Here is a 17,479-nt window from a genome sequence, read left to right as displayed (position 1 = left end):
TTCCCCGCGTCGCTTAGTTATCCGGTAGTCCTCTGTTGCAAGATCGAGCACGAAGGCTGTTGATGGTCGTGGGATCGGCCAGATTGATGGGACGCCGCCCTCTACATATTCGATTCGCTCCACACGCCGGTTGTCGGTAACCCAGACCTCGCCCGTATACACTTGGGCGGTCAGAGCCTCATCGAGCCATTTGGTATCCGAGGGTTGCAATTTGGCGAGCTTTGGGAGTCGTTCGAGCACAAGTGAAGCTGTCGATGACGAGGACGATGACGCAGCCACATGGGACGCTACCGCGTCACTGTTCGCTGCCAATGGAGGGGGAGACGACGACCGAGGAGTGACCACAGGGGGAGACGACATGCGCCGTGCGAAAGAAGACGACCGGGAAGCAATGGTTGGGGTAGGCGACGAGAATCGGGGGGTTGGGGGCAAAATGGGTGATGAAGGACGTTCAGGACGCGGCTGTAAGCCGGTGACTGAAGGTTATTAGATGAGATGCAAAGAATGAACTAGTTTTTTACGCACCTGGAGTCCCCCGTGCTTGTCTCTGCAACTCATCAATCTCCTCTTCGTCCGAGCTCAAGATTTCAATGGTATCGTCTCCAACCGTTCGGAATTTGACGGGCGGAGGAGGGGCGGGTGGAACAGATGGATATATGGGCTCCTTCTTGATTGGAATGTCGGGCTCTGGTTGGCGTTGCCGGGAGATGTGGGATTTGAGATGCGGGAGGTGAAGCCACGAGTCTTGGAGGAAAATGGAGGCATTTTGTGCGACAAAACTTGGGAGGAAGATCTGTTGTGGAGCTGTTACATGTCCGTCGCAGCTCGAAAATTGAAGACACACCGAATGACGATACTCGAGAATGGCACGAGCCGGAAGACTATCAAGGAAATCTCGATCCTCCGAGCTGCGAGGTGGGCTGGGTGAGGTTGCAGGGAGAATGGGTTTCTGGTGGGAGAGCGGCAGGACTTTTTGGCGGCCAATGTGGTGGGAGAGATGAGAAGCATCAATCCATGCGTCATCGATGAACGAAGATGCGTTTTCAAGAATGAATGCCGGCTGAAAGATCTAAGAGAAGCGTCAGAAACGGGCATCACACGCATGGAGGGAGACGTGCCGAATCCCGATATGCTCTCAGTGCGCGACTTGATAGCTCATCTATGAGCGCTTGGCCAACGTCGTCCCGTGGTGGCGGCGCGAAGGGATTCATCGTTGCGCCCTGGCCGACGCGTTTTGGGGGGAAGGAAATGTGGGGGGGTCGTCGTGGTTCAGAAGAAAAAAAGCTTTAGCCGACGGTGACGCGTCACTAGTCACTCGCTTCCGTCGCTTACGTCGTCCAAGTGCGGCACTAGCGTGGGCCAATCACGGCACCACGGACCGTGCCGCACTTGGGCATCAAGTGCCGCACTTGGAAGGATTCGCATGCCAAGTGCGGCACAGTGTCGAATTTGGACATAGTGTCGTGAGTGTCGTGTTTGATACAACCTCCAACTAACCCCAGTGTGCGGCCCAACCGTTGGCTTGCCTCAGGTGATTGTAGCTATGTCGATGGTGCTCCGGTGCACTGGAACAACATCCTCCTGTCATCAATTCATCGCGTGGGTGGCCCCATCATCCTTGGAAAACATGAAACACTTGCCAGTGCCCTCTGAGACACATGCATGGCTTCAAAACACTGCCAAGTCTGGCTATGACTTTGTCGATCCTGAGGTTGGGCAGATGGCACGTGCCGCTGTTGAAAATGGCCTGGGGTTTGGCTACATCCACCTCATTTCAGACAATGTTGCTCACAAATATTCGGAGGATTTGTCGAATGAGCGGGATCTCAGTGTCCTAGTTGGTCGTGATGCACTTTATGGTCATGTCAACTGCATCCTTGATGATTACCTGGAATCCCTCTGAAATTTGCTGTCTTATCTTACTCTTCACTCTAAGCATGATCACAGAATGTGGTAGGGGAAACGGATGTATTAGTGTGATAAAATGAAATGTAGAATACTGTATAAAATGAAAGACTTGTACCATTTGTGCACTTTACTTTGTCTTCGCTTGCCGCCAGCCACTCAACATGGCACCAAACCCCGCAACAAATTCCAGCATGCATGGGAAATTACCGCCGACACCGGCGACACGACACGTTCTCCGATGGAGGCTAAATTGACGGACCGCTCTGCGGAAGACAACTTGAAAGACCCTCCAATATACGATGAGGACGCCTTGATAGCCAGAAAATGGCCAAGGACCGCGTTGTAGGATGGGAAGGGATGCGACATCGAGACGGTGGTGGCGGGTGCTGGAGGAGCGGGAAGCGATGTGTGGAAACCAATTGGGCATATGGAGCGTGAGGGTGTTTGGCACCAAATGCGACAATGGCGATGAGAGACGGTGACGGGGCCAGGGGTTGATTGTTGACAAGTCATGGAAAGTGGCGATGGGGAGAGTAGTGTCACGTTTGGCGATTTCTGCAAGAGCTGAGCTGGGCATAAAAACATAGAGGAAATATTGAGAAGAGTTGCCCCGCACGTTTCGAGGCATCTGGGATTGTTTTGCAAGAGACGCGACTTTTCGCATCGGTCGTGGTCGTCCAACCTAAGCTGACGAAGTATGGGCCTTGTATGGCTGCATGGTCCACAGGACCCGGCGCATTCGAGCTCTATTGGCGGGCCACTGGCGAGAAGTCGGTGACAAAAGGCCAACAAAAGCTTTGCCTGAGAAAATGGGTGAGTAAGTACGGGCAGGACAGCCAAGCTGGTCGATAACGCACCGTGAGCGCCACAAACATCTCGTGATTTCAGGCAGGACTCCCCCAATAGCGCTCAGCGACAGCTTTCCTCCCGGGCCCTCCCCATCAAGCCCTGAGCCCCTCGACCCACTTTCCATCGTCGTTCCTGTGACCTCGCTCCAGCAAACGCGCCTGCCGACGTCTTTAGTCGTTTACGCAGGGCACAAAGCTCCTGGCCGGTATCGGGCAACTAGACAGTGTAGCAGTGGGATCAGCCATCATGTCACGTAGTCACGAGATCATTAGCATCAGTTAGCGACCCACCACTAGCGGCGAGTGCACGTACCACAACGTGGTGACGAGAGCGGTCTTCGTAGCCAGGCAGAAGCAGTGAGAAAAGGAAACTGGCAGGACAACGAAGGCGGGACAGCAAGGGGCGATACATCAAGTCGCCGAGCGGTACAACATCAGAAGACGACAACCAGACAGCAACGCCACCGACTTCGTCAGCATCTTACCAGTCGACCCAATACAGCCAGACAACCGTCACACCACCGACATCTCCAGCGCCAATCCCATCAGCGGCGCCTATTGCACTCATAACAACGGCAACCAACACAGCAGCACCGAGGCCTAGGCCCCAAGTGAATATAGCGATGAACGAAAGCAGCGCAGCACTGACCTTCTATGGGGACGAGAAAGACGAGAAAAACGGCGTAAATTCAGAAGAATTCATCCGGAAATTCAAGATTCGCACCCGAGACTTGGCCAGGGACTCGGATGCAGAAAGAATCGACGCCGTGGGAGACTACTTCCCAACGCGATCGCCGGCAGCGAAATGGTGGACCGCAAGACAAAAGCAGCAGAGCGATAACCAAGTTTGCGGAATTCACGAAGGAGTTCTTAGCCCAGTTTCCCACCGAAGAAGAGGCAGAGCCTACCAACCAGGAGTACCAGGAGAAGTTGGTCAATCTCAAGATAACGCTCGGAGTTGGGAGGAACAGTCGAGGTGGCAGGGCAAGAGGTCGTGGCACACATCAGATATGCCCACCGCCTGCAGGAAGCAGCGCAGAAGGCAGGGGTAGCAAACACATCCAGCTACATCTATCAAGTCCGCGACGCAATCCCCGAACCACTGCGAAAGCACTTACCCCGAGAACCCAGCAATTGGAAGGAATTCACGGACGCGATCAAGAAGGTCGATAGGTCGAAGCTTCGGGAGGATGTCAAGGACGCGAAAGAGAAGCAGGAGAAAGACGAAGCCAGAGACAGGAAAATAGCGGAGCTCCAGCGAGTGCAGACGAAGGCGCAGACCCCAACAACACCGGTTTCGAGAATGGCGGCAAGGCTTAACGCAACAAACCTCAACACACCCAGAGGAGGAGGAGCGGGAGCGAGCAGAGGCGGCAGCGATGTATTCGGGGCGAGCGGAGGACAAGGCAATTTGTTTGCGCGAGGCCCAGAAGAGTTGACAGCAGAGGCTAAACGGCAGCTCGAGGACATAGCCGCCAACACGAAACCTCCACAGGACGATGAGGCCGGCCGCAAATTCTACGCTGCGCAAGTCGAGTCGTGGAACAGACAATTCGGGAGAGGACCAAGACCACCGCTCGAGCAAATTGGCTATCCGCTCAAACCGGGAACGGTACCGGTCTGCTCGGGCGAATGCTTCCAGTGTGGACAGCTTAGCATCCCGCCACACACGTCAAGTAACTGCGACGGCGAGAAGGTACCGAAGGAGGAACGTCAATTTAGGATCATCTGCAACCGCCTGCTTGGACGAAAACGGACGACGACGCAAACCAGTATAGCGAGAATCAACTACTTAGCACTTAGAACGGAGGACTATGAAGGGAACAATGACGAGGAGGGTTTTGGGCGGGGACTGTCCGGGTAGACGGCCCACGGACAGTCCGGGATTCGCGGCCAAAAGGAAGCCACGAACCCGCCGAGTTACGACAATCATGTACGAATGCGAGCGCGCAAATCAACATCATTGACTTATACGAGGCGGGTGTCGAAGGAAACAGGGAATGTGAGCCATTTGAGTATGTGGCAACAATGAGAGGGATAAGAGGGGAGGTCAAAATAAAGGCTCTATTTGATGGAGGAGCGCTAGTTGGAGCGTTAGACAAACAGGTATGGGAAAGAAACAGAGAAAAGCTGGGAAGGGGACGGCCATCAACGACGGTACTGAGGATGGCGAGCGGGCAGCTTGTCCCATCAATCTGCTGCTGGGTAGGAGAGATCGACATCGAAGGGGTGAAAGCAAAGGTTATACTGGAAGTATTCGACAGTGGAGGGGGATGGGAACTGCTGTTCGGCAAACCACTGCAAGCTCTATTCAACACGATACACGACTACAAGGCGGACATAGTGCAGATAAGAAATAGCGACAAACAGGCGACACTACGGAACCAGACAATGCCAAGGGCCAAACGAACCTACACGCGCAAAAGAAGGGGGAGAACGGAAGAAGGATGTGGCAGAGGTGGCTATAGCGGAAGAAGATGAGAGTGGCGACGAGGAGGAGGAAATGGAGGAGGAGCTCCAGGAAAGGGTGAAAACGAGGGTGCAGGAGGACAGGGAAATTGCGGTGGAGGCGATGAGAGTGTTGGGCATGGAGCAAGAGGAAGAAACGGGGGGTGATGAAGCCCCCAAAAGGGAAGTCAACCCGAAACGGACGAAAAAACCCTTCCTGAGATAGAAGCTGACAATATGTTTGAGATTCAACCCACGAACGTGTTTACAAGAGCAACGGACCCGTTTAAACCAGCAAGGGTGGCGAAAAATCATTCAAGCAGTCAAGATTGGTGATGATATCTCGGAAGAAGAGAGAGAGAAGGTGAGAGAATTACTGACGGAATTCGCAGATGTTTTCGCACTGGCGGTAAGCGAGGTCAATGCAGTGAAGGACGCTGAATATGCGCCAAACATACCAAAGGACCGCCAGTTCAGCACGAAAATACACCAGAAGCCACTGTCGCAACCCCAGGCGGAGTATTTGAGGGAGCAAGTCAAGGTTTTGGAAGAAGCAGGCATAATCAGGCCAATCCACCCGCGAGAAGTCAAGTGCGTCTCACCAATCAAGCTGGCGCAGAAAGAGCATGAGGGCGACGGAATGACATTGGAGGAGTTACAGCACGCTTTAAACGACGAATGCATCAGGGAAGGCCTACCACCAATCTACGATCTACCACCGAGAACAGAAAAAAAGGACCAGCCACCCACAGCGAAACAACCAAAATGGAGGATTTGTCAGAACTTTCACGAGCTCAACGAACTCCTCAAGGTTGTTCCCATGCCGCAGGGCGACATTCGCGAGAAGCAGAGGAGGCTTTCAGGCCATCGGTATGTGTCAGTTTTCGACTTCGCCTCAGGCTTCTTCGATATACAAATCGCGGAAGACATACAGCCATATATTGTAATGTTCGTGCCAGGACAGGGTTATTACGCATACATGCGCATGCCATTCAGCTTAACGGATGCACCAACGGAATTCTCGCACATGGTAGCGACAAAACTATCGGACATCCTAGTAAAACGGATCATCGAGCTGTTCACGGATGACAGCGGCTCGGCGGACAGCTTTGAGGAGGGAATGGAGAAGCTCAGGTTGATCTTCAGGAGGATAAGAGAAGAAAATCTATCGCTCTCGGCAGCTAAGACTAAATTGTTCATGACAGAGGCGGTGTTTGCCGGGGCAAAGGTCGGACCAAATGGGGTGTCACCGGGACCCAGCCAAAATGACGGCGATTGTCCAATGGCGGAAACCAGAAGATGCGGCAAATCTAGCGGCATTCCTCGGGCTCACAGGATACTTCCGAGACCTCATCAAGAACTATGCGAAACTGGAAAAACCGCCGTGATCTACTGACGAAAGTGGACGTGCCACCGGGAGCCAAGAAGCCGGTGTATCAGGCAGCAATGAGGGGGTTCAAGCTCGCACCATTATGGACAGAGGAGCACTCAAAAGCTTTTATAGATCTAAAGAACACGCTACTGTCGGAACCGGTATTGAGGGCCCCAAACTACGAGCTGGTCGACAAATATCCTTTCATCGTTACAACAGATGGCAGCAAGCACGCATTCAAGGGAATACTTTCCCAGAAAATGCCAACGACACTCACAGGGGGAAAGAGGTAGTGAGGCGACATCCCATCGCGTTAACTAAGAGAACATCATCGGCGGAAGAACAGTATCAACCACACTTACTGGAATTTGCTGCACTGAAATACTCGTTAGACAAGTTCTCGGACATCATATGGGGCCAACCGATAAAGCTGGAAACGGATTGTCAAGCACTGAGGGACATAATGGTCAACGAAAAACTTAACGTCACGCATACTCGTTGGAGGGACGGCATCTTAGGATACAACATCGTTGGAGCGGAGCACATCAAGGGCAAGCACAATGTGGTGGCGGATGCCTTATTAAGAGCGAGCGAGGGCAAACCAAGGGAGGAGGCAGACAGAAGTGACTGGACGGTATCGCCAGACTGGGAAGCACGGTCGCGCATAGTGAACGATGTGTTCTCAGTCCAAATGGCAGATGGGGACTACTTGGTGATGCCGGTACCAGAAGGCACGGCGGAGTTGAGGGAAAGGTTCAAAGCAGAGCCGGTATACTTGGAGGTGATCAACGCACTAACGGAGCTAGACTTCGGTACCAGCGAGCGCGAGCGCAAAAGGGCAAGACACCGAGCTTCCCAATACTTCATTGAGGAAGGCAAATTGTGGAGACTGGGCGGGCCGAAGGGAGGGCGAGCAAGGTCAAGAAGGGAATGTATCACGAAGGCGGAGGCAAAAGAAAAAGCTGCGCAAGCGCACGCGGAAGGGGGCCATTTCCATCGCGACCACATTAAAATCAAGCTGATGGACAAATTTCATAGCCCGAAACTGGACGACTCCATCATCGCAGCAATACGCGAGTGTAGCGAGTGCAAAAATATTTTGGCCCAGCGGGATTACACGCGTTACTTAAGCCAATAGTCCGCCGACACCCGTTCGAATTAATCGCAGCAGACTACATGACGCTGCCGAAAAGCGTGGATGGATACAAAACGACAGGACTTTATATTGACGTGGCCTCCCAACACGTCTGGGGGAGATCTACACAGGAGCGGGAACGGGGGGAGAGACGGTCAAGGTGCTGGACAACATGTTTCGCGACTTCATGCCCGGGAGACGCTTATGGTGGACAACGGCACACACTTCGTCAAACAACGCAGTTAAGGCGACTTGCGACAAATGGGGCACCAAATTTATGCCCGTACCAAAGTATTCACCCTGGGTCAACGGGCTAGTCGAAGGAACCAACAAGCTGCTAGTCTATGTATTGGCCAGACTCTGTGCGCCGAAGCTGGGAGAAGATGGATGGAAAAAAGCGAAGATAGACGAGCTACCGGCAACCTGGTCTAAATATTTCAGGCAAGCCATTCATATACTGAACCAACGCATACTCCCGTCGATTAGATTCACACCGAAGGAGATACTCTTTGCACAAGCGGTAAACACCACAGCGACACCGTTCCTGATAAGCGGAAACAAGGCCTTCAGAAGCAGACATTCAGAAACACATGGCTTACGCGGAGCAGCAGCGACTGGACGCGTGCGATAACAGACTGGATTTACGCGAACGCGAGGAAGGCAGCGTTCGATAGGAAAGTGAAAGATTCGCGTACAGGAGAGCTGACGTTTGCAGAAGGGGACCTTGTACAGGTATACGATACAGCGAGAATGAAAACACTTAGCGCGGACAAGAAAATCAAGGGACCGTGGAGCGAACCATACCGAGTGAAGAGCCGGCGCGTCAACTCTTACGAACTCGAAACACTAGAGGGTGCGGCAGTTTCAGGACACTACAGCGCGAGGAGGCTGAGGCCGTTCACGCCCAGGGATGGAACCCAGCTCAAGAGAGAGCACGATATATTCAAGGAAGAGCTAAGGAAAGCACAGAAAGCAGTGGGACAGGAGGAAAGGGAGCGGGTAGAGGAGGAGAGGAGGAGAGAGGGTGAGATAGCCGAGCAGCGCAGGATTGCGGAGGCGGAAGCCGAGTTGAAGGCTTGGGAGGGCCAGCAGGCGGCGAGGACGCCGCCATTTTAAAAGGGGGCACCTGTAGCAGTGGGATCAGCCATCATGTCACGTAGTCACGAGATCATTAGCATCAGTTAGCGACCCACCACTAGCGGCGAGTGCACGTACCACAACAGTCGGGGAGGCTGAAGCCTGGCAGCGAGGATAACAGCGAGAACAAAAGCGCGTGTCCAAAGAGCTGGGCGCACGACACCCTCCAGTCTTGTTCCGCCAGCTGCGCACATGGCCCGTCGCGCCTGGCTCGATCCTCGATTGCCCATCGTGGTCGTCAAGAGCAAAGCCAGAAATCGGATCATCGCTGCGTCACGCCCGTGACATTCGCGCCGATGTCCGATCAGCGGTCCCACGCTGCGCTCACACTGCTACGACGACCTCGAATGAGGTGCCCGCATCCAGCGCTGTACACGACCGATGCCCAAGCGGCTCGGTATGTGTAAGGGCCGGCGGTATGACGGTCCTTTTAGGCCGCGCACTTGGTGGCGCTGCGCAGGGTGTGCCATTTCGCTCACCTTCCCTTCTCATCCCGCTTGCTCGTTTGTCCCGCGACAGCGATGCTGAATATTAACAGTTTACGGTCGGCAGCACGCGGAAAACCTTGGGATCCGGCAGAGGCTGAGGAGGGCGGAAGCGGAGAGCGGCGTGAGCGAGAGCTTGGTGAGCGGAAGCAGAAAAAACATGTCATCTCTGACCATTCACAGCTTGTCTTCTCCCTCCATGTCTGCCGTCCGCGTACAGTGACCAGGGGGCAAGACGTGACTTCGACTGTGCCCGGGCGGGTGCATTTCGCTTTCCCTTAAGCGCTGCAGTCGCGTGCTGACGGCCTGGTACCATACAAAAGGTGCGTCTTACTCTTCAAGTCGACTGTCGCCCTGTGTTTGGCTTAGGAGCTCCGCGCTCACTACATAGCAGGACTAGGCAGGTGTACTATTCGACTACGCAGAACTGCTGCTTTCGCGCCACTGGTAAATTTATCCTCGGGCCGCTTAACGGATGGAGCTGGCGGACTCATTCACGTGCCGAGCCTTTGTTCGGGTGTACTCTGAGGGACCGGGGCTAGAAGGGCAGCGGGCGGCACTGGGGCCAAGCCGGTGCGTGGTTGGCTCTATCAATTCTTCCTTCTACTCATCTACCCGCTTCTTACCAACAGTTTACGACTCCGCTTTGCGCGCTCCTTCTTTCGCTGCCCCATACGAACGAACGACCACACACCCCTGCGATATCATGGCTGCAACACTTATTTAATTGTGTTGCTACATTCCCTCAAAAGGTACGCGACTGCCTCTGCCACACTACAACAGCTCACATGATCCAGCAAGACCCTTCCTCCGTCCCTCCCCTCCTCTACAGCCAACACGCAACAACTACCTTCATATTCAACACCAGCAGCACGCTCGCCGTCACCCATCACCCGCTCCCTCGCTGATTCAGCTCATTCACGTCGGACGAGTCAGTGGCGCTGAATGCCGACAGCGGAATCGTCTCCGCTCGTTGGAAAACTCGACAACACACTCGATGGCGCTGTTGTCTGGCACGGCTGGCCGTCCTACGTCGCCTATTGCTGGATTTGTCGAGGCGGGGACAGGCAGGGGCAGGACTTATTGGATCGTTATGCGACTTGACAACCCGTCGTCGGGCGCAATGTCGGGATGTCCGAACAAGCGGAGACGCCTTTGCGGCGCGGCGTTCGGTGTCAATCTGTTCTACGGGGTCGCAGACGAGGTCGACAGCGAGGAAGACAGGTGGGCGATGCTCGTTGGCGCGAGGCCGGTGCTTGTCGTGAGCGGTTATCGCTTGTGGATGCAGGCGAAGAGAGACGGAGGGAGGGTTGCACTGGAAGGCTGAGCTGTTGCTGGGGAGTGGAGGAGGAGAAAGTGTGGCTTTTATACTGTTGGACAGTGGGCGGGCCCACATTCCATGATGTTCCATCGGATTCGGATGTGAGTTGTATTGTTCTTTATTCACACGTACACACACAAGACTGATGATCATAGACTATTTAGGACGCGTGGGGTGTCACTGGTATGCGCATGCGTAAGTGGGCAGTGATGCATGAATCAAGATGATTTAAATGTATCGCTGATGCTAGATTCTCTATGAATACTCAATCAGCTGTGTGGAATCACCTCGTGCCCAATAGCCCGACCCATTCCCCTCCCATAACGGAGGGTCTTCGCCCCGAATCGACTCGGACAGCGAAGTATACTCGTTTCCCCCTTAGTGTTTTTCCCTGCCTCAAGCTCCACAGACACGCCATCTGTCTACATCCGCCGACAATCAGCACCACGCTCCGCAGAGAACATGTCTCAGAATCCACCATCTACAACGCAATGACCACATTTTCCGCCCACAGCACCGCCAGCTCCACGCACCCTTAGTGCTGACAAACGACAGCGTGCCATGATCCATCCAAAATTGAAAACAGGCCCGCTGCGCCATGCCGCCCACGTCTTACAATGCGGTGGGCATGCTATAAGACGCGTGGCCCACGTGAATGCGCCCTTCTCGTGCCTGGTGCCCCGCACCGATCACGCAAAAACCACTCAAAGGAACTCGAGTCTCGAGAGAGTCCAACGAAGAGCCCTAAGGCTGATATGTGCAGCATTCAGAACAACACCAGTACACGCACTGCAAGTAGAGGCTTCGTTACCTCCTATCCACCTTGCTCTGGACCAGATTAGCAGACGGACAGCGATCCGATTTAACAAGCTAAGCACACAAAACCCCATTATACAGAGACTACCTGACAGCTGGCGCAGCGACAAACCACCCTCATTCCCCCCCGCCACTCCCCATGAAGCCCAACAACAAGAACAAGCTGGACCAAGCCAAAACCACTCAACTCGAGCGCCTCGCAAGACTTACGAGCCCACGTGACGAGGCGTCTTCTCCCTTTCCTTACACCACCATGGCGGCGCACGACCGAGGACTTCGGGGGACGACTTCAAATTTCGGGCACCAAGGACGAAAAGAAAAAAGAAGCAGCAACAAAGCACATTGAGAGGGTAGACGACCTGAGGTTCAGACCCTCCCACCTGGTTGTTTACACCGATGGCTCGATGCGGCCAGTTCACCGGGTAAGACGGGTTGGAGCGGGGGCGGTGATATACCGAGAGGGAGCGGAGATCTTTGGAACAGCACAAGGCCTAGGCGGCAGAGGTATATGACGGAGAAATGGCGGGATTGTATTTGGGCGCGGCCAAGGCCACCACAATGGCAAAAACAGATGAGTCCATTAAACATATCCACTTTTATGCAGACAACACAGCCGCCATTACGACCATATTCGACCCGAAACCACAATCAGGACAAGTGTACTCTTGACAGTTCCACCGCTTGATCTCAGATTTCCTCGACACCGACATACAGAGGACGGTGGAGATCGCGTGGTCACCAGGACACCAAGACATTGTCGGAAACGATAGGGCGGACGAACTTGCGAAGGCAGGGACCGAGCGTGGAACGGAGATGGGAGGAACAAGAGCAAATGCGATCAGACGCGCAGCGAGAACACAGAGAGAATGGAGGTCCGAATGGAAAACAACCGCTAAGGAGGGTGGATTTGGAATAGCGGACAAGTTCCCACCCTCGTTGAAGCCAACGAAGCACTTCAAGCCCAGTGAAAAGTCGCTGAGATAGAGAGGGATAATAAGAGAGAATACGAGATATGTAGACAGTTGTCTGTCACACGGTAAATTCAAATCTTTCTTTTCCCTCAGAAACATGAACACAAATATCACCTTTTAATATATATTTCCTTCTGAAAGAAATAAGATATTTTATCTGAATAAAAATAGACACCAAAATGATTTCTTTTTATCCATCTTTAAGTACCAGAGAAAGACTCTCTTTTCATCACAATGAAAGAGCAATTAAAAGACTGCCATTTTGTCCAACTTTCTGTCTACAACAAATTGTGATCTTTGTGTTTTTGCAAAAAGGCCAATTGAAAATCAGGGCTTTTGATGTGCCTTTTTGTGTTGCACAAAGAACAACTTTCATTGACACACAAAGACGTTCAGAAAGATCGTCTTTCTGTGCCTTTTTTGGACTATCACAAAGAACATCTTTGTGATTGCCCAAAAGGGGAAAGGAAAGGGTATCTTTCTGTACACCTTTCAGCTTGACTAAAACATTAGCTTTCTGTCAGGACTAATAGGCATGAAGAAATATAATATTTCTGTGCTACCCTAGGGTATACCTTGGGGTATACCCTAGGGTACACCTTGCAGCTCAGGTAGGGTTACCTTGGATGATATTGTGACAGAATGCTTATGTGATTGCCTACAATGCCCACCAATCATGTCATCATGAGAGCTCCGCTTTGAAACAAAATCCTTGAAGCCACGCTGCGTCCAAAATTCAAGTCAAACTGTCAAAGTGATTGCTTATTATGAACAATATATACATGAACAGTGTATCAAACTACTCTACACTACATTATACGGAGCACTTCAGCCTCAGACTTGATAAAAAGGATCAGTTGTTCAATACCTCGGACGATTCCGCTGCGCCCACCACAGAGAAGCGGATCATGGAGTTCAATGTGGTTGTGACCACATACGGAACAGGGCACCCTCCTGAGCCAGGCGGGCCTGAACCATTCGTGGCAGACCTTTTCTGCGCCGCCGTTAGTCGACAACGCGGGCACGAAAAGAAGTGCTACCCATTCGCTTGCGATCCCGGACATGCCACATTGCAGCCCAGTAGCGAGTGGTGCACTTGTTGAGCTGTCGGAGGCGATTCTTGGGTAAAGACGTGTGTCCGATCTTGAAAACGCGCTGCCCATTTCGCAATTTGAGGTCCAAGGCGTAGATTACGCCAGGACCGTCTTTGGGCGGAGAGTGGTGATGGTTGGAGATCAGTAGCGCTCGCGCTTGAATGGCGAGACGGAATTGTTGAGGGGATGGGAATTTGAGAGCGAGGGTTAACGCGGGTGCGAGCATCCATGGTGCGCGTCCGACGCACGTCATGGGAAAAGAGGGAGAGAGGCATCGAGGGCGAGAGCGGGCAAGCAGGGGAGGGTGGCGGGACCAAGCGTCAGGCAGGCGAGCGACAGAGGGCGCGGTCGGGCGCAGGCGGACCGGAGAAGGGCTGGCAGGCGGCAGGGGAGCAGGCAGGCGCGAAAACCGCGAGGGCAGGCGCGAGCAGGCGAAATGGTGCGGCGAGCGCGAAAGGCGCGAGAAGTCGGCAAAAGTCAGCGGGCACCGCGAGACTGGGCGCGAGAGAGCGCGAGAGAGCGCGGGCGGGCGTGAGAGAGGGCGAGAGGGCGAGAGGGCGCGAGACTGGGCGGGGGAGGGCGCTGGATGGGCCGATTTGGGCGGGAGGGGCTGGAAACGGCGGGACAGCGGTGGATGGGGCCAGATATGGGCGGGAAACGGCGGGGGGAGGGTGCTGGATTGGTGGATATGGGGTGGATGGCGCTGGATGGGCCGGCCTCACTTTTGATGATTATGCTGAAGCTACTTGCAGTGCACTGAGCAGTCAAGTCGATGCAATAGTCCACACAAGCGATATCCCTGGGCTACCAGAAGTAGACATTCCACGGAAGCACCTGCAATGGTTTATTGCCGGTAATGCTGGTGTCAAAAGCGATCAACACGTAGATATAATGGGAACTACTTACGTCCATGTGGAGACTGGGCAAAAGTTCTGGGCAGTTGCCAACGATGTCTGTCCACTGAAAGACAAGCCTGAGGAGGATGGGGAAGTTGAGGATCCAAACCCAAGTGCGCGCAAGTGGTGGTCCCGACTTTTTTACTACGCCTGGTCCCCTTTCCAGCTGAATAGCCACCAATACAGAACGGAGTTTATTGTATTGGAACCCAGTAGCTTTATGTTAGTCTATCCTTCTTGAACAGTTCAAGTCTTATTTATCTTGCAGAATCTTGCGGCCCTTTCTCCCGCACTATATTGTGGGGGGCAAATATGACACTATCGTCACAGGAAGTCATGACTTCCCAATTAGTTGCGCTGCGAGGAGTGTTGCAGCCAAACTGCACCACATCTTTTCTATGTCATTCGGAACAAACATTGAGCATTCGGAGGCTAGCTGGATTCTATGCCGCCTTCTGATACGGCAACTGGATGCCATTCTACGGGCAGACATTGATCACTCCGATATTCTCGATCTCAAGGACCCTGTTGCTTTAGAAAATCTTATGGTGCTATTGGCATACAATGTGGTCATGCCAGCCCTAGATCGCAAAAGCATACAGGATCTCATCTGATGACTTGGTGGTACCTATGTATGTTGAACGATTCCAAGAGTTGGACTATGTTTGGCAGAGAATATGGGATTTTCAACGGCTGGTTGATAGTACTCCAGGCCTCATAACTCTCCATCCTGCAGTAAATTCTTTCAAGCAGACTTTGCATGTATGTGATCAGTCACCTCATTTGATGTCTGATAACCTACCCTTATCCAGCATATTACTATCCACATGGCAGGTTTCTGTCTTCGCTATCGAGAGGACCCTCCAAGAGGCGATCTTGACTTTGGCGAATTCACAGCTGAAAGACTGGAGACGTATTTGGGTAGGCTGATGACTGCATTCACAGCTGTTGGAGAAGGCAGACCGCTGAAGAGTTATGTCTACCGTGGGAAGTCTCCGTTAGAGCAGCAGTTTTACAGCAGCATAAGGAATTCGGAGCGAAGATTTCTGAAATTAATACGTTGGCATCGACCGATTGGAGATGGAGATTTGGCCCCACTGATAACCTTTAACCGCATGCCCAATGCACAGGATATCGCTTCCCAAGCGCCTTTTTCATGGCCAGCAACACTCGATGTAACCTCCGACAGCAATAGCGAGGATGCCACTTCAGATTATCAGGACGAGTAGTAAAGGGTAGCTGCGTTGTATAGTGTAGATCAATCATGATTGAGATATAATAAATATTATCACTGTAATCAACGTTGTAGTGGGCAAGGATTCGATAGATGAGCAATAACTAGCGGAAATAAAACCCGTCTTCGACACTTCCTCTCTTCGCTTTCCTCTTCGGATTTGTCTGCAATCTCAATGTCTTACCAAACCTGAGGGTTGGGCTCGGCGTTCGACTAAGATATGCGTCAGAACTACGAGGGGTCGAAAGTGTGTCAAATTCGCTTGGACCAATCTCGGGCGTAGGACTGCGGGGCGTAAGTCTGCCAAGTTCGATAGGGTCAAAAAACCCGGTCGGGGGAAGGACTGTAGGCGATGTCGAGGAGGGGTCGGGAAGGGAAGGAGTCGGGGCCAATGGTGTTGGTGCTTGGCCCCGTCTCATCGTTCTGGTCGAAGCTGCCTTGCGGCCCTGGACTCCAATATTGCTGCACACTGGGAGAAACTTCTCTAAAGTAACCGATGCAAGTTAGCGGAAGAGAGCGACAGACAAATAGTCAACTTACTCATCATCAGTGAACAATGCATCCAATACGCCATGAATAGATAGGTCGAAGTTAAGAAGCTTGTGAAAGTAGTATTCGCAACAGCGCATGCACAACGGCGCCGTGCACCAATCAGGGTCCACTTCGCCGCCATCGATTGTTCTTACGGGGTCGGCGGTGACTTGTTTGAGCTTCACTCTTCTGAGCTGCGGTTCAATCCCTTGCAGTAGACCCCCATAGCCTCGGCGACATTTCTTTCCAATCGAGCAAACGAAAGAAGAGGGTCGTTCGAGCGTCCTGGGGCTATTGCCTTCCTCCCCTGCATCACCCCCTACGCTTCCATCATCTTCCTCTCCTTCACCATCCCCAAAGTTTCCTTGATCGTCGTCACCGATGTCAACCACCACCTTCTTCCTAAAAAATGAACAGAACATTGGCAACAGGAAACAGACGCACTTGAATGGTGCAGGACTGATGATTCTGCCTTCCTTCTTTCCTTGACTGCGACTCTGACTGGTGATTTTGAGGGGCAGTAATGGTTCAATATCACTTTCTTCCTCAGAGTCGATGATTACTGGGAGTTCCCTTCGCTTGAGCTTACGTGATCGGTTTGCAGCGGCAGCAGCGCCGCGAGGTAACTTCCTTGAGTAGAAGGATGAGCAATGGATAATCAAGAGATAAAGAACACGCACCATCGGATGTCCATCCGTTTGTACCCTTGCAACAGGGTAGGAGTGCTTTTTGAAGCACGATTCTCGTTCAGTTCCCGACCCCTCCTTTTGCCACCTGGGTCCTCATTCTTCATTCGCTTTCGCTTCGGAGGCATATTGAGATACAGTGGGTGAGAGGCTCGGCGTATGCGCCTGAGACCTCTATCTGCCGTTCCTGTGGTCGGTGTGAGACCACCGTTGCCGGTTTTCCAAAGCCAATCCGGAGACCTCACTAAGCCATTCAATCGGTAGTAGCGACGGGCAGTGTGTACAAAGGGCAGGGACGTAATCAACGCGAGCTGATGACTCACGCTTACTAGGTATTCCTCGTTAAAGAGCAATAATTGCAATGCTCTATCCCCAGCACGACAGAGTTTCACAAGATTACCCAGACCTTCCGGCCAAGGAAAAAACTCGCTGGCTCTGTCAGTGTAGCGCGTGTGCGGCCCAGAACATCTAAGGGCATCACAGACCTGTTATTGCCTCAAACTTCCGTCAGCTAGACGCTGACAGTCCCTCTAAGAAGTCGGCGACCAGCGAAAGCCGGCCTGACTATTTAGCAGGTTAAGGTCTCGTTCGTTATCG

The sequence above is a fragment of the Mycena indigotica genome (genome assembly GCF_014461135.1).
Source record: "Mycena indigotica strain 171206Taipei chromosome Unknown Mind.scaff0025, whole genome shotgun sequence".
Classification (NCBI taxonomy): Eukaryota; Fungi; Basidiomycota; class Agaricomycetes; order Agaricales; family Mycenaceae; genus Mycena; species Mycena indigotica.
This window is presented reverse-complemented; position numbering follows the sequence as displayed.